The following is a 19165-nucleotide window of genomic DNA, read 5'->3' as shown; positions in this document are numbered from 1 at the left end:
ACCTGCGATTTCCCGTAAATCCCGGTCTCGGTCCGTATAGTCAAAAGTATACAAAGAAAGTACCCAGGGAGTAAACTCATTTCCCAAACGATTTTTTAAATTATTATTTCACCACTAAAGCCCATGAGACTTGTAGTTTTTAAAAATGTTTTCATTTTTGATGAGACACTGAATAAAAGAAGTTTAATCGCCGGCAAACGAAAACCTGCGATTTCCCGTAAATCCCGGAGTCGGCTCGTATAGTCAAAAGTATACAAAGAAAGTACCCAGGGTGTAAACTCATTTCCCGAACGATTTTTTAAATTATTTTTTCACCACTAAGACGCATGAGACTTGTAGTTTTCAAAAATGTTTTCATTTTTGATGAGACGCCTAATAAAAGTGGTTTAATCACCGGCAAACGAAAACCTGCGATTTCCCGTAAATCCCGGACTCGGCCCGTATAGTCAAAAGTATACAAAGAAAGTACCCAGGGAGTAAACTCATTTCCCAAACGATTTTTTAAATTATTATTTCACCACTAAAGCTCATGAGACTTGTAGTTTTTAAAAATGTTTTCATTTTTGATGAGACGCTGAATAAAAGAAGTTTAATCGCCGGCAAACGAAAACATGCAATTTCCCGTAAATCCCGGACTCGTCCCGTATAGTCAAAAGTATACAAGGAAAGTACCCAGTGAGTAAACTCATTTTCCGAACGAATTTTTAAATTATTTTTTCACCACTAAAACGCATGAGACTTGTAGTTTTCAGAAATGTTTTCATTTTTGATGAGACGCTTAATTAAAGTGGTTTAATCGCCGGCAAACGAAAACCTGCGATTTCCTTTAAATTCTGGACTCGGCCCGTATAGTCAAAAGTATACAAAGATAGTACCCAGGGTGTAAACTCATTTCCCGAACGATTTTTTAAATTATTTTTTCACCACTAAAACACATGAGACTTGTAGTTTTCAAAAATATTTTCATTTTTGACGAGACGCTGAATAAAAGAAGTTTAATCGCCGGCAAACGAAAACGTGCGATTTCCCGTAAATCCCGGACTCGGCCCGTATAGTCAAAAGTATACAAAGAAAGTACCCAGGGAGTAAACTCCATTCTTAAACGATTTTTTAAATTATTATTTCACCACTAAAGCCCATGAGACTTGTAGTTTTTAAAAATGTTTTCATTTTTGATGAGACGCTAAATAAAAGAAGTTTAATCGCCGGCAAACGAAAACCCGCGATTTCCAGTAAATCCCGGACTCGGCCCGTATAGTCAAAGGTATACAAGGAAAGTACCCAGTGAGTAAACTCATTTCCCGAACGAATTTTTAAATTATCTTTTCACCACTAAAATGCATGAGACGTGTAGTTTTTAAAAATGTTTTCATTTTTGATGAGAGGCTGAATAAAAGAAGTTTAATCGCCGGCAAACGAAAACCCGCCATTTCCCGTAAACCCCTGACTCGGCCCGCATAGTCAAAAGTATACAAAGAAAGTACCCAGGGAGTAAACTCATTTCCCGAACGATTTTTTAAATTATTTTTTCACCACTAAAACGCATGAGAGTTGTAGTTTTCAAAAATGTTTTCATTTTTGATGAGACGCTGAATAAAAGAAGTTTAAACACCGGCAAACGAAAACCCGCGACTTCCCGTAAATCCCGGACTCGGCATGTATTGTCAAAAGTATACAAAGAAAGTACCCAGGGAGTAAACCCATTTCCCGAACGATTTTTTAAATTATCTTTTCACCACTAAAACGCATGAGACTTGTAGTTTTCAAAAATGTTTTCATTTTTGATGAGACGCTGAATAAAAGAAGTTTAATCGCCGACAAACGAAAACCTGCGATTTCCCGTAAATCCCGGACTCGGCCCGTATAGTCAAAAGTATACAAAGAAAGTACCCGGGGTGTAAACTCATTTCCCGAACGATTTTTTAAATTATTATTTCACCACTAAAGCCCATGAGACTTATAGTTTTTAAAAATGTTTTCATTATTGATGAGACGCTGAATAAAAGAAGTTTAATTGCCGGCAAATGAAAACACGCCATTTCCCGTAAGCCCCGGACTCGGCCCGTATAGTCAAAAGTATACAAAGAAAGTACCCAGGGAGTAAACTCATTTTCCGAACGATTTTTTAAATTACTTTTTCACCACTACAACGCATGAGACTTGTAGTTTTTAAAAATGTTTTCATTTTTGATGAAACGCTGAATAAAAGAAGTTTAATCGCCGGCAAACGAGAACGTGCGATTTCCCGTAAATCCCGGAGTCGACCCGTATAGTCAAAAGTATACAAAGGAAGTACCCAGGGAGTAAACTCATTTTCCAAACGATTTTTTAAATTACTTTTTCACCACTACAACGCATGAGACTTGTAGTTTTTAAAAATATTTTTATTTTTGATGAGACGCTGAATAAAAGAAGTTTAATCGCCGGCAAACGAAAACCCGCGATTTCCAGTAAATCCCGGACTCGGCCCGTATAGTCAAACGTATACAAGGAAAGTACCCAGTGAGTAATCTCATTTCCCGAACGAATTTTTAAATTATTTTTTCACCACTAAAACGCATGAGACTTGTAGTTTTCAGAAATGTTTTCATTTTTGATGAGACGCTTAATGAAATTGGTTTAATCGCCGGCAAACGAAAACCCGTGATTTTCCGTAAATCCCGGGCTTGGCCCGTATAGTCAAAAGTATACAAAGAAAGTACCCTGTGAGTAAACTCATTTCCAAAACGATTTATTAAATTATCTTTTCACCACTAAAACGCTTGAGACTTGTAGTTTTCAAAAATGTTTTCATTTTAGATGAGAGGCTGAATAAAAGAAGTTTAATCGCCGGCAAACGAAAACCCGCCATTTCCCGTAAACCCCGGACTCGGCCCGCATAGTCAAAAGTATACAAAGAAAGTACCCAGGGAGTAAACTCATTTCCCGAACGATTTTTTAAATTATTTTTTCACCACTAAAACGCATGAGAGTTGTAGTTTTCAAAAATGTTTTCATTTTTGATGAGACGCTGAATAAAAGAAGTTTAAACGCCGGCAAACGAAAACCCGCGACTTCCCGTAAATCCCGGACTCGGCCCGTATAGTCAAAAGTATACAAAGAAAGTACCCAGGGAGTAACCCCATTTCCCGAACGATTTTTTAAATTACTTTTTCACCACTACAACGCATGAGACTTGTAGTTTTCAAAAATGTTTTCATTTTTGATGAGACGCTGAATAAAAGAAGTTTAATCGCCGGCAAACGAAAACCTGCGATTTCCCGTAAATCCCGGACTCGGCCCGTATAGTCAAAAGTATACAAAGAAAGTACCCGGGGTGTAAACTCATTTCCCGAACGATTTTTTAAATTATTATTTCACCACTAAAGCCCATGAGACTTATAGTTTTTAAAAATGTTTTCATTATTGATGAGACGCTGAATAAAAGAAGTTTAATCGCCGGCAAACGAAAACCCGCCATTTCCCGTAAGCCCCGGACTCGGCCCGTATAGTCAAAAGTATACAAAGAAAGTACCCAGGGAGTAAACTCATTTCCCGAACGATTTTTTAAATTATTTTTTCACCACTAAAACGCATGAGAGTTGTAGTTTTCAAAAATGTTTTCATTTTTGATGAGACGCTGAATAAAAGAAGTTTAAACGCCGGCAAACGAAAACCCGCGACTTCCCGTAAATCCCGGACTCGGCCCGTATAGTCAAAAGTATACAAAGAAAGTACCCAGGGAGTAACCCCATTTCCCGAACGATTTTTTAAATTACTTTTTCACCACTACAACGCATGAGACTTGTAGTTTTCAAAAATGTTTTCATTTTTGATGAGACGCTGAATAAAAGAAGTTTAATCGCCGGCAAACGAAAACCTGCGATTTCCCGTAAATCCCGGACTCGGCCCGTATAGTCAAAAGTATACAAAGAAAGTACCCGGGGTGTAAACTCATTTCCCGAACGATTTTTTAAATTATTATTTCACCACTAAAGCCCATGAGACTTATAGTTTTTAAAAATGTTTTCATTATTGATGAGACGCTGAATAAAAGAAGTTTAATTGCCGGCAAACGAAAACCTGCGATTTCCCGTAAATCCCGGATCGGCCGTATAGTCAAAAGTATACAAAGAAAGTACCCGGGGTGTAAACTCATTTCCCGAACGATTTTTTAAATTATTATTTCACCACTAAAGCCCATGAGACTTATAGTTTTTAAAAATGTTTTCATTATTTATGAGACGCTGAATAAAAGAAGTTTAAACGCCGGCAAACGAAAACCCGCGACTTCCCGTAAATCCCGGACTCGGCCCGTATAGTCAAAAGTATACAAAGAAAGTACCCAGGGAGTAACCCCATTTCCCGAACGATTTTTTAAATTACTTTTTCACCACTACAACGCATGAGACTTGTAGTTTTCAAAAATGTTTTCATTTTTGATGAGACGCTGAATAAAAGAAGTTTAATCGCCGGCAAACGAAAACCTGCGATTTCCCGTAAATTCCGGACTCGGCCCGTATAGTCAAAAGTATACAAAGAAAGTACCCGGGGTGTAAACTCATTTCCCGAACGATTTTTTAAATTATTATTTCACCACTAAAGCCCATGAGACTTATAGTTTTTAAAAATGTTTTCATTATTGATGAGACGCTGAATAAAAGAAGTTTAATCGCCGGCAAACGAAAACCCGCCATTTCCCGTAAGCCCCGGACTCGGCCCGTATAGTCAAAAGTATACAAAGAAAGTACCCAGGGAGTAAACTCATTTTCCGAACGATTTTTTAAATTACTATTTCACCACTACAACGCATGAGACTTGTAGTTTTTAAAAATGTTTTCATTTTTGATGAAACGCTAAATAAAAGAAGTTTAATCGCCGGCAAACGAGAACGTGCGATTTCCCGTAAATCCCGGACTCGGCTCGTATAGTCAAAAGTATACAAAGGAAGTACCCAGGGAGTAAACTCATTTTCCAAACGATTTTTTAAATTATTATTTCACCACTAAAGCCCATGAGACTTGTAGTTTTTAAAAATGTTTTTATTTTTGATGAGACGCTGAATAAAAGAAGTTTAATCGCCGGCAAACGAAAACCCGCGATTTCCAGTAAATCCCGGACTCGGCCCGTATAGTCAAACGTATACAAGGAAAGTACCCAGTGAGTAATCTCATTTCCCGAACGAATTTTTAAATTATTTTTTCACCACTAAAACGCATGAGACTTGTAGTTTTTAGAAATGTTTTCATTTTTGATGAGACGCTTAATGAAAGTGGTTTAATCGCCGGCAAACGAAAACCCGTGATTTCCCGTAAATCCCGAGCTTGGCCCGTATAGTCAAAAGATACAAAAAAAGTACCCTGTGAGTAAACTCATTTCCAAAACGATTTTTTAAATTATCTTTTCACCACTAAAACGCTTGAGACTTGTAGTTTTCAAAAATGTTTTCATTTTTGATGAGAGGCTGAATAAAAGAAGTTTAATCGCCGGCAAACGAAAACCCGCCATTTCCCGTAAACCCCGGACTCGGCCCGCATAGTCAAAAGTATACAAAGAAAGTACCCAGGGATTAAACTCATTTCCCGATCGATTTTTTAAATTACTTTTTCACCACTACAACGCATGAGACTTGTAGTTTTTAAAAATGTTTTCATTTTTGATGAAACGCTGAATAAAAGAAGTTTAATCGCCGGCAAACGAGAACGTGCGATTTCCCGTAAATCCCGGACTCGGCCCGTATAGTCAAAAGTATACAAAGGAAGTACCCAGGGAGTAAACTCATTTTCCAAACGATTTTTTAAATTACTTTTTCACCACTACAACGCATGAGACTTGTAGTTTTTAAAAATGTTTTTATTTTTGATGAGAGGCTGAATAAAAGAAGTTTAATCGCCGGCAAACGAAAACCCGCGATTTCCAGTAAATCCCGGACTCGGCCCGTATAGTCAAACGTATACAAGGAAAGTACCCAGTGAGTAATCTCATTTCCCGAACGAATTTTTAAATTATTTTTTCACCACTAAAACGCATGAGACTTGTAGTTTTCAGAAATGTTTTCATTTTTGATGAGACGCTTAATGAAAGTGGTTTAATCGCCGGCAAACGAAAACCCGTGATTTCCCGTAAATCCCGGGCTTGGCCCGTATAGTCAAAAGTATACAAAGAAAGTACCCTGTGAGTAAACTCATTTCCAAAACGATTTTTTAAATTATCTTTTCACCACTAAAACGCTTGAGACTTGTAGTTTTCAAAAATGTTTTCATTTTTGATGAGAGGCTGAATAAAAGAAGTTTAATCGCCGGCAAACGAAAACCCGCCGTTTCCCGTAAACCCCGGACTCGGCCCGCATAGTCAAAAGTATACAAAGAAAGTACCCAGGGAGTAAACTCATTTCCCGAACGATTTTTTAAATTATTTTTTCACCACTAAAACGCATGAGAGTTGTAGTTTTCAAAAATGTTTTCATTTTTGATGAGACGCTGAATAAAAGAAGTTTAAACGCCGGCAAACGAAAACCCGCGACTTCCCGTAAATCCCGGACTCGGCCCGTATAGTCAAAAGTATACAAAGAAAGTACCCAGGGAGTAACCCCATTTCCCGAACGATTTTTTAAATTACTTTTTCACCACTACAACGCATGAGAGTTGTAGTTTTCAAAAATGTTTTCATTTTTGATGAGACGCTGAATAAAAGAAGTTTAATCGACGGCAAACGAAAACCTGCGATTTCCCGTAAATCCCGGACTCGGCCCGTATAGTCAAAAGTATACAAAGAAAGTACCCGGGGTGTAAACTCATTTCCCGAACGATTTTTTAAATTATTATTTCACCACTAAAGCCCATGAGACTTATAGTTTTTAAAAATATTTTCATTATTGAGGAGACGCTGAATAAAAGAAGTTTAATCGCCGGCAAACGAAAACCCGCCATTTCCCGTAAGCCCCGGACTCGGCCCGTATAGTCAAAAGTATACAAAGAAAGTACCCAGGGAGTAAACTCATTTTCCGAACGATTTTTTAAATTACTTTTTCACCACTACAACGCATGAGACTTGTAGTTTTTAAAAATGTTTTCATTTTTGATGAAACTCTGAATAAAAGAAGTTTAATCGCCGGCAAACGAGAACGTGCGATTTCCCGTAAATCCCGGACTCGGCCCGTATAGTCAAAAGTAAACAAAGGAAGTACCCAGGGAGTAAACTCATTTTCCAAACGATTTTTTAAATTATTATTTCACCACTAAAGCCCATGAGACTTGTAGTTTTTAAAAATGTTTTTATTTTTGATGAGACGCTGAATAAAAGAAGTTTAATCGCCGGCAAACAAAAACCCGCGATTTCCAGTAAATCCCGGACTCGGCCCGTATAGTCAAACGTATACAAGGAAAGTACCCAGTGAGTAATCTCATTTCCCGAACGAATTTTTAAATTATTTTTTCACCACTAAAACGCATGAGACTTGTAGTTTTCAGAAATGTTTTCATTTTTGATGAGACGCTTAATGAAAGTGGTTTAATCGCCGGCAAACGAAAACCCGTGATTTCCCGTAAATCCCGGGCTTGGCCCGTATAGTCAAAAGATACAAAGAAAGTACCCTGTGAGTAAACTCATTTCCAAAACGATTTTTTAAATTATCTTTTCACCACTAAAACGCTTGAGACTTGTAGTTTTCAAAAATGTTTTCATTTTTGATGAGACGCTGAATAAAAGGAGTTTAATCGCCGGCAAACGAAAACATGCGATTTCCCGTAAATCCCGGACTCGTCCCGTATAGTCAAAAGTATACAAGGAAAGTACCCAGTGAGTAAACTCATTTCCCGAACGAATTTTTAAATTATTTTTTCACCACTAAAACGCATGAGACTTGTAGTTTTTAGAAATGTTTTCATTTTTGATGAGACGCTTAATTAAAGTGGTTTAATCGCCGGCAAACGAAAACCTGCGATTTCCTTTAAATCCTGGACTCGGCCCGTATAGTCAAAAGTATACAAAGATAGTACCCAGGGTGTAAACTCATTTCCCGAACGATTTTTTAAATTATTTTTTCACCACTAAAACGCATGAGACTTGGAGTTTTCAAAAATATTTTCATTTCTGACGAGACGCTGAATAAAAGAAGTTTAATCGCCGGCAAACGAAAACGTGCGATTTCCCGTAAATCCCAGACTCGGCCCGTATAGTCAAAAGTATACAAAGAAAGTACCCCGGGAGTAAACTCATTTCCCAAACGATTTTTTAAATTATTATTTCACCACTAAAGCCCATGAGACTTGTAGTTTTTAAAAATGTTTTCATTTTTGGTGAGACGCTGAATAAAAGAAGTTTAATCGCCGGCAAACGAAAACCCGCCGTTTCCCGTAAACCCCGGACTCGGCCCGCATAGTCAAAAGTATACAAAGAAAGTACCCAGGGAGTAAACTCATTTCCCGAACGATTTTTTAAATTACTTTTTCACCACTAAAACGCATGAGAGTTGTAGTTTTCAAAAATGTTTTCATTTTTGATGAGACGCTGAATAAAAGAAGTTTAAACGCCGGCAAACGAAAACCCGCGACTTCCCGTAAATCCCGGACTCGGCCCGTATAGTCAAAAGTATACAAAGAAAGTACCCAGGGAGTAACCCCATTTCCCGAACGATTTTTTAAATTACTTTTTCACCACTACAACGCATGAGAGTTGTAGTTTTCAAAAATGTTTTCATTTTTGATGAGACGCTGAATAAAAGAAGTTTAATCGCCGGCAAACGAAAACCTGCGATTTCCCGTAAATCCCGGACTCGGCCCGTATAGTCAAAAGTATACAAAGAAAGTACCCGGGGTGTAAACTCATTTCCCGAACGATTTTTTAAATTATTATTTCACCACTAAAGCCCATGAGACTTATAGTTTTTAAAAATATTTTCATTATTGATGAGAAGCTGAATAAAAGAAGTTTAATCGCCGGGAAACGAAAACCTGCCATTTCCCGTAAGCCTCGGACTCGGCCCGTATAGTCAAAAGTATACAAAGAAAGTACCCAGGGAGTAAACTCATTTTCCGAACGATTTTTTAAATTACTTTTTCACCACTACAACGCATGAGACTTGTAGTTTTTAAAAATGTTTTCATTTTTGATGAAACGCTGAATAAAAGAAGTTTAATCGCCGGCAAACGAGAACGTGCGATTTCCCGTAAATCCCGGACTCGGCCCGTATAGTCAAAAGTATACAAAGGAAGTACCCAGGGAGTAAACTCATTTTCCAAACGATTTTTTAAATTATTATTTCACCACTAAAGCCCATGAGACTTGTAGTTTTTAAAAATGTTTTTATTTTTGATGAGACGCTGAATAAAAGAAGTTTAATCGCCGGCAAACGAAAACCCGCGATTTCCAGTAAATCCCGGACTCGGACCGTATAGTCAAACGTATACAAGGAAAGTACCCAGTGAGTAATCTCATTTCCCGAACGAATTTTTAAATTATTTTTTCACCACTAAAACGCATGAGACTTGTAGTTTTCAGAAATGTTTTCATTTTTGATGAGACGCTTAATGAAAGTGGTTTAATCGCCGGCAAACGAAAACCCGTGATTTCCCGTAAATCCCGGGCTTGGCCCGTATAGTCAAACGTATACAAGGAAAGTACCCAGTGAGTAATCTCATTTCCCGAACGAATTTTTAAATTATTTTTTCACCACTACAACGCATGAGACTTGTAGTTTTTAAAAATGTTTTCATTTTTGATGAAACGCTGAATAAAAGAAGTTTAATCGCCGGCAAACGAGAACGTGCGATTTCCCGTAAATCCCGGACTCGGCCCGTATAGTCAAAAGTATACAAAGGAAGTACCCAGTGAGTAAACTCATTTCCCGAACGAATTTTTAAATTATTTTTTCACCACTAAAACGCATGAGACTTGTAGTTTTTAGAAATGTTTTCATTTTTGATGAGACGCTTAATTAAAGTGGTTTAATCGCCGGCAAACGAAAACCTGCGATTTCCTTTAAATCCTGGACTCGGCCCGTATAGTCAAAAGTATACAAAGATAGTACCCAGGGTGTAAACTCATTTCCCGAACGATTTTTTAAAATATTTTTTCACCACTAAAACGCATGAGACTTGTAGTTTTCAGAAATATTTTCATTTTTGACGAGACGCTTAATGAAAGTGGTTTAATCGCCGGCAAACGAAAACCCGTGATTTCCCGTAAATCCCGGGCTTGGCCCGTATAGTCAAAAGATACAAAGAAAGTACCCTGTGAGTAAACTCATTTCCAAAACGATTTTTTAAATTATCTTTTCACCACTAAAACGCTTGAGACTTGTAGTTTTCAAAAATGTTTTCATTCTTGATGAGACGCTGAATAAAAGAAGTTTAATCGCCGGCAAACGAAAACATGCGATTTCCCGTAAATCCCGGACTCGTCCCGTATAGTCAAAAGTATACAAGGAAAGTACCCAGTGAGTAAACTCATTTCCCGAACGAATTTTTAAATTATTTTTTCACCACTAAAACGCATGAGACTTGTAGTTTTTAGAAATGTTTTCATTTTTGATGAGACGCTTAATTAAAGTGGTTTAATCGCCGGCAAACGAAAACCTGCGATTTCCTTTAAATCCTGGACTCGGCCCGTATAGTCAAAAGTATACAAAGATAGTACCCAGGGTGTAAACTCATTTCCCGAACGATTTTTTAAAATATTTTTTCACCACTAAAACGCATGAGACTTGGAGTTTTCAAAAATATTTTGATTTTTGACGAGACGCTGAATAAAAGAAGTTTAATCGCCGGCAAACGAAAACGTGCGATTTCCCGTAAATCCCGGACTCGGCCCGTATAGTCAAAAGTATACAAAGAAAGTACCCCGGGAGTAAACTCATTTCCCAAACGATTTTTTAAATTATTATTTCACCACTAAAGCCCATGAGACTTGTAGCTTTTAAAAATGTTTTCATTTTTGGTGAGACGCTGAATAAAAGAAGTTTAATCGCCGGCAAACGAAAACCCGCCGTTTTCCGTAAACCCCGGACTCGGCCCGCATAGTCAAAAGTATACAAAGAAAGTACTCAGGGAGTAAACTCATTTCCCGAACGATTTTTTAAATTATTTTTTCACCACTAAAACGCATGAGAGTTGTAGTTTTCAAAAATGTTTTCATTTTTGATGAGACGCTGAATAAAAGAAGTTTAAACGCCGGCAAACGAAAACCCGCGACTTCCCGTAAATCCCGGACTCGGCCCGTATAGTCAAAAGTATACAAAGAAAGTACCCAGGGAGTAACCCCATTTCCCGAACGATTTTTTAAATTACTTTTTCACCACTACAACGCATGAGAGTTGTAGTTTTCAAAAATGTTTTCATTTTTGATGAGACGCTGAATAAAAGAAGTTTAATCGCCGGCAAACGAAAACCTGCGATTTCCCGTAAATCCCGGACTCGGCCCGTATAGTCAAAAGTATACAAAGAAAGTACCCGGGGTGTAAACTCATTTCCCGAACGATTTTTTAAATTATTATTTCACCACTAAAGCCCATGAGACTTATAGTTTTTAAAAATATTTTCATTATTGATGAGACGCTGAATAAAAGAAGTTTAATCGCCGGCAAACGAAAACATGCGATTTCCCGTAAATCCCGGACTCGTCCCGTATAGTCAAAAGTATACAAGGAAAGTACCCAGTGAGTAAACTCATTTCCCGAACGAATTTTTAAATTATTTTTTCACCACTAAAACGCATGAGACTTGTAGTTTTTAGAAATGTTTTCATTTTTGATGAGACGCTTAATTAAAGTGGTTTAATCGCCGGCAAACGAAAACCTGCGATTTCCTTTAAATCCTGGACTCGGCCCGTATAGTCAAAAGTATACAAAGATAGTACCCAGGGTGTAAACTCATTTCCCGAACGATTTTTTAAATTATTTTTTCACCACTAAAACGCATGAGACTTGGAGCTTTCAAAAATATTTTCATTTTTGACGAGACGCTGAATAAAAGAAGTTTAATGGCCGGCAAACGAAAACGTGCGATTTCCCGTAAATCCCGGACTCGGCCCGTATAGTCAAAAGTATACAAAGAAAGTACCCCGGGAGTAAACTCATTTCCCAAACGATTTTTTAAATTATTATTTCACCACTAAAGCCCATGAGACTTGTAGTTTTTAAAAATGTTTTCATTTTTGGTGAGACGCTGAATAAAAGAAGTTTAATCGCCGGCAAACGAAAACCCGCCGTTTCCCGTAAACCCCGGACTCGGCCCGCATAGTCAAAAGTATACAAAGAAAGTACCCAGGGAGTAAACTCATTTCCCGAACGATTTTTTAAATTATTTTTTCACCACTAAAACGCATGAGTGTTGTAGTTTTCAAAAATGTTTTCATTTTTGATGAGACGCTGAATAAAAGAAGTTTAAACGCCGGCAAACGAAAACCCGCGACTTCCCGTAAATCCCGACTCGGCCCGTATAGTCAAAAGTATACAAAGAAAGTACCCAGGGAGTAACCCCATTTCCCGAACGATTTTTTAATTTACTTTTTCACCACTACAACGCATGAGAGTTGTAGTTTTCAAAAATGTTTTCATTTTTGATGAGACGCTGAATAAAAGAAGTTTAATCGCCGGCAAACGAAAACCTGCGATTTCCCGTAAATCCCGGACTCGGCCCGTATAGTCAAAAGTATACAAAGAAAGTACCCGGGGTGTAAACTCATTTCCCGAACGATTTTTTAAATTATTATTTCACCACTAAAGCCCATGAGACTTATAGTTTTTAAAAATATTTTCATTATTGATGAGACGCTGAATAAAAGAAGTTTAATCGCCGGGAAACGAAAACCCGCCATTTCCCGTAAGCCCCGGACTCGGCCCGTATAGTCAAAAGTATACAAAGAAAGTACCCAGGGAGTAAACTCATTTTCCGAACGATTTTTTAAATTACTTTTTCACCACTAAAACGCATGAGACTTGTAGTTTTTAAAAATGTTTTCATTTTTGATGAAACGCTGAATAAAAGAAGTTTAATCGCCGGCAAACGAGAACGTGCGATTTCCCGTAAATCCCGGACTCGGCCCGTATAGTCAAAAGTATACCAAGGAAGTACCCAGGGAGTAAACTCATTTTCCAAACGATTTTTTAAATTATTATTTCACCACTAAAGCCCATGAGACTTGTAGTTTTTAAAAATGTTTTTATTTTTGATGAGACGCTGAATAAAAGAAGTTTAATCGCCGGCAAACGAAAACCCGCGATTTCCAGTAAATCCCGGACTCGGCCCGTATAGTCAAACGTATACAAGGAAAGTACCCAGTGAGTAATCTCATTTCCCGAACGAATTTTTAAATTATTTTTTCACCACTAAAACGCATGAGACTTGTAGTTTTCAGAAATGTTTTCATTTTTGATGAGACGCTTAATGAAAGTGGTTTAATCGCCGGCAAACGAAAACCCGTGATTTCCCGTAAATCCCGGGCTTGGCCCGTATAGTCAAAAGATACAAAGAAAGTACCCTGTGAGTAAACTCATTTCCAAAACGATTTTTTAAATTATCTTTTCACCACTAAAACGCTTGAGACTTGTAGTTTTCAAAAATGTTTTCATTTTTGATGAGACGCTGAATAAAAGAAGTTTAATCGCCGGCAAACGAAAACATGCGATTTCCCGTAAATCCCGGACTCGTCCCGTATAGTCAAAAGTATACAAGGAAAGTACCCAGTGAGTAAACTCATTTCCCGAACGAATTTTTAAATTATTTTTTCACCACTAAAACGCATGAGACTTGTAGTTTTTAGAAATGTTTTCATTTTTGATGAGACGCTTAATTAAAGTGGTTTAATCGCCGGCAAACGAAAACCTGCGATTTCCTTTAAATCCTGGACTCGGCCCGTATAGTCAAAAGTATACAAAGATAGTACCCAGGGTGTAAACTCATTTCCCGAACGATTTTTTAAAATATTTTTTCACCACTAAAACGCATGAGACTTGGAGTTTTCAAAAATATTTTCATTTTTGACGACACGCTGAATAAAAGAAGTTTAATCGCCGGCAAACGAAAACGTGCGATTTCCCGTAAATCCCGGACTCGGCCCGTATAGTCAAAAGTATACAAAGAAAGTACCCCGGGAGTAAACTCATTTCCCAAACGATTTTTTAAATTATTATTTCACCACTAAAGCCCATGAGACTTGTAGTTTTTAAAAATGTTTTCATTTTTGGTGAGACGCTGAATAAAAGAAGTTTAATCGCCGGCAAACGAAAACCCGCCGTTTCCCGTAAACCCCGGACTGGGCCCGCATAGTCAAAAGTATACAAAGAAAGTACCCAGGGAGTAAGCTCATTTCCCGAACGATTTTTTAAATTATTTTTTCACCACTAAAACGCATGAGAGTTGTAGTTTTCAAAAATGTTTTCATTTTTGATGAGACGCTGAATAAAAGAAGTTTAAACGCCGGCAAACGAAAACCCGCGATTTCCCGTAAATCCCGGACTCGGCCCGTATAGTCAAAAGTATACAAAGAAAGTACCCCGGGAGTAACCCCATTTCCCGAACGATTTTTTAAATTACTTTTTCACCACTACAACGCATGAGAGTTGACGCTGAATAAAAGAAGTTTAATCGCCGGCAAACGAAAACCTGCGATTTCCCGTAAATCCCGGACTCGGCCCGTATAGTCAAAAGTATACAAAGAAAGTACCCGGGGTGTTAACTCATTTCCCGAACGATTTTTTGAATTATTATTTCACCACTAAAGCCCATGAGACTTATAGTTTTTAAAAATTTTTTCATTATTGATGAGACGCTGAATAAAAGAAGTTTAATCGCCGGCAAACGAAAACGCGCCATTTCCCGTAAGCCCCGGACTCGGCCCGTATAGTCAAAAGTATACAAAGAAAGTACCCAGGGAGTAAACTCATTTTCCGAACGATTTTTTAAATTACTTTTTCACCACTACAACGCATGAGACTTGTAGTTTTTAAAAATGTTTTCATTTTTGATGAGACGCTTAATTAAAGTGGTTTAATCGCCGGCAAACGAAAACCTGCGATTTCCTTTAAATCCTGGACTCGGCCCGTATAGTCAAAAGTATACAAAGATAGTACCCAGGGTGTAAACTCATTTCCCGAACGATTTTTTAAAATATTTTTTCACCACCAAAACGCATGAGAGTTGTAGTTTTCAAAAATGTTTTCATTTTTGATGAGACGCTGAATAAAAGAAGTTTAATCGCCGGCAAACGAAAACCTGCGATTTCCCGTAAATCCCGGACTCGGCCCGTATAGTCAAAAGTATACAAAGAAAGTACCCGGGGTGTAAACTCATTTCCCGAACGATTTTTTAAATTATTATTTCACCACTAAAGCCCATGAGACTTATAGTTTTTAAAAATATTTTCATTATTGATGAGAAGCTGAATAAAAGAAGTTTAATCGCCGGGAAACGAAAACCCGCCATTTCCCGTAAGCCTCGGACTCGGCCCGTATAGTCAAAAGTATACAAAGAAAGTACCCAGGGAGTAAACTCATTTTCCGAACGATTTTTTAAATTACTTTTTCACCACTACAACGCATGAGACTTGTAGTTTTTAAAAATGTTTTCATTTTTGATGAAACGCTGAATAAAAGAAGTTTAATCGCCGGCAAACGAGAACGTGCGATTTCCCGTAAATCCCGGACTCGCCCCGTATAGTCAAAAGTATACAAAGGAAGTACCCAGGGAGTAAACTCATTTTCCAAACGATTTTTTAAATTATTATTTCACCACTAAAGCCAATGAGACTTGTAGTTTTTAAAAATGTTTTTATTTTTGATGAGACGCTGAATAAAAGAAGTTTAATCGCCGGCAAACGAAAACCCGCGATTTCCAGTAAATCCCGGACTCGGCCCGTATAGTCAAACGTATACAAGGAAAGTACCCAGTGAGTAATCTCATTTCCCGAACGAATTTTTAAATTATTTTTTCACCACTAAAACGCATGAGACTTGTAGTTTTCAGAAATGTTTTCATTTTTGATGAGACGCTTAATGAAAGTGGTTTAATCGCCGGCAAACGAAAACCCGTGATTTCCCGTAAATCCCGGGCTTGGCCCGTATAGTCAAAAGATACAAAGAAAGTACCCTGTGAGTAAACTCATTTCCAAAACGATTTTTTAAATTATCTTTTCACCACTAAAACGCTTGAGACTTCTAGTTTTCAAAAATGTTTTCATTCTTGATGAGACGCTGAATAAAAGAAGTTTAATTGCCGGCAAACGAAAACATGCGATTTCCCGTAAATCCCAGACTCGTCCCGTATAGTCAAAAGTATACAAGGAAAGTACCCAGTGAGTAAACTCATTTCCCGAACGAATTTTTAAATTATTTTTTCACCACTAAAACGCATGAGACTTGTAGTTTTTAGAAATGTTTTCATTTTTGATGAGACGCTTAATTAAAGTGGTTTAATCGCCGGCAAACGAAAACCTGCGATTTCCTTTAAATCCTGGACTCGGCCCGTATAGTCAAAAGTATACAAAGATAGTACCCAGGGTGTAAACTCATTTCCCGAACGATTTTTTAAAATATTTTTTCACCACTAAAACGCATGAGACTTGTAGTTTTTAAAAATGTTTTTATTTTTGATGAGACGCTGAATAAAAGAAGTTTAATCGCCGGCAAACGAAAACCCGCGATTTCCAGTAAATCCCGGACTCGGCCCGTATAGTCAAACGTATACAAGGAAAGTACCCAGTGAGTAATCTCATTTCCCGAACGAATTTTTAAATTATTTTTTCACCACTAAAACGCATGAGACTTGTAGTTTTCAGAAATGTTTTCATTTTTGATGAGACGCTTAATGAAAGTGGTTTAATCGCCGGCAAACGAAAACCCGTGATTTCCCGTAAATCCGGGGCTTGGCCCGTATAGTCAAAAGATACAAAGAAAGTACCCTGTGAGTAAACTCATTTCCAAAACGATTTTTTAAATTATCTTTTCACCACTAAAACGCTTGAGACTTGTAGTTTTCAAAAATGTTTTCATTCTTGATGAGACGCTGAATAAAAGAAGTTTAATCGCCGGCAAACGAAAACATGCGATTTCCCGTAAATCCCGGACTCGTCCCGTATAGTCAAAAGTATACAAGGAAAGTACCCAGTGAGTAAACTCATTTCCCGAACGAATTTTTAAATTATTTTTTCACCACTAAAACGCATGAGACTTGTAGTTTTCAAAAATGTTTTCATTTTTGATGAGACGCTGAATAAAAGAAGTTTAATCGCCGGCAAACGAAAACCTGCGATTTCCCGTAAATCCCGGACTCGGCCCGTATAGTCAAAAGTATACAAAGAAAGTACCCGGGGTGTAAACTCATTTCCCGAACGATTTTTTAAATTATTATTTCACCACTAAAGCCCATGAGACTTATAGTTTTTAAAAATATTTTCATTATTGATGAGAAGCTGAATAAAAGAAGTTTAATCGCCGGGAAACGAAAACCCGCCATTTCCCGTAAGCCTCGGACTCGGCCCGTATAGTCAAAAGTATACAAAGAAAGTACCCAGGGAGTAAACTCATTTTCCGAACGATTTTTTAAATTACTTTTTCACCACTACAACGCATGATACTTGTAGTTTTTAAAAATGTTTTCATTTTTGATGAAACGCTGAATAAAAGAAGTTTAATCGCCATCAAACGAGAACGTGCGATTTCCCGTAAATCCCGGACTCGGCCCGTATAGTCAAAAGTATACAAAGGAAGTACCCAGGGAGTAAACTCATTTTCCAAACGATTTTTTAAATTATTATTTCACCACTAAAGCCCATGAGACTTGTAGTTTTTAAAAATGTTTTTATTTTTGATGAGACGCTGAATAAAAGAAGTTTAATCGCCGGCAAACGAAAACCCGCGATTTCCAGTAAATCCCGGACTCGGCCCGTATAGTCAAACGTATACAAGGAAAGTACCCAGTGAGTAATCTCATTTCCCGAACGAATTTTTAAATTATTTTTTCACCACTAAAACGCATGAGACTTGTAGTTTTCAGAAATGTTTTCATTTTTGATGAGACGCTTAATGAAAGTGGTTTAATCGCCGGCAAACGAAAACCCGTGATTTCCCGTAAATCCCGGGCTTGGCCCGTATAGTCAAAAGATACAAAGAAAGTACCCTGTGAGTAAACTCATTTCCAAAACGATTTTTTAAATTATCTTTTCACCACTAAAACGCTTGAGACTTCTAGTTTTCAAAAATGTTTTCATTCTTGATGAGACGCTGAATAAAAGAAGTTTAATCGCCGGCAAACGAAAACATGCGATTTCCCGTAAATCGCAGACTCGTCCCGTATAGTCAAAAGTATACAAGGAAAGTACCCAGTGAGTAAACTCATTTCCCGAACGAATTTTTAAATTATTTTTTCACCACTAAAACGCATGAGACTTGTAGTTTTTAGAAATGTTTTCATTTTTGATGAGACGCTTAATTAAAGTGGTTTAATCGCCGGCAAACGAAAACCTGCGATTTCCTTTAAATCCTGGACTCGGCCCGTATAGTCAAAAGTATACAAAGATAGTACCCAGGGTGTAAACTCATTTCCCGAACGATTTTTTAAAATATTTTTTCACCACTAAAACGCATGAGACTTGGAGTTTTCAAAAATATTTTCATTTTTGACGAGACGCTGAATAAAAGAAGTTTAATCGCCGGCAAACGAAAACGTGCGATTTCCCGTAAATCCCGGACTCGGCCCGTATAGTCAAAAGTATACAAAGAAAGTACCCCGGGAGTAAACTCATTTCCCAAACGATTTTTTAAATTATTATTTCACCACTAAAGCCCATGAGACTTGTAGTTTTTAAAAATGTTTTTATTTTTGATGAGACGCTGAATAAAAGAAGTTTAATCGCCGGCAAACGAAAACCCGCGATTTCCAGTAAATCCCGGACTCGGCCCGTATAGTCAAACGTATACAAGGAAAGTACCCAGTGAGTAATCTCATTTCCCGAACGAATTTTTAAATTATTTTTTCACCACTAAAACGCATGAGACTTGTAGTTTTCAGAAATGTTTTCATTTTTGATGAGACGCTTAATGAAAGTGGTTTAATCGCCGGCAAACGAAAACCCGTGATTTCCCGTAAATCCCGGGCTTGGCCCGTATAGTCAAAAGATCCAAAGAAAGTACCCTGTGAGTAAACTCATTTCCAAAACGATTTTTTAAATTATCTTTTCACCACTAAAACGCTTG

Source organism: Hydractinia symbiolongicarpus, chromosome 3 (assembly GCF_029227915.1).
Source record: "Hydractinia symbiolongicarpus strain clone_291-10 chromosome 3, HSymV2.1, whole genome shotgun sequence".
Lineage (NCBI taxonomy): Eukaryota > Metazoa > Cnidaria > Hydrozoa > Anthoathecata > Hydractiniidae > Hydractinia > Hydractinia symbiolongicarpus.
This window is presented reverse-complemented; position numbering follows the sequence as displayed.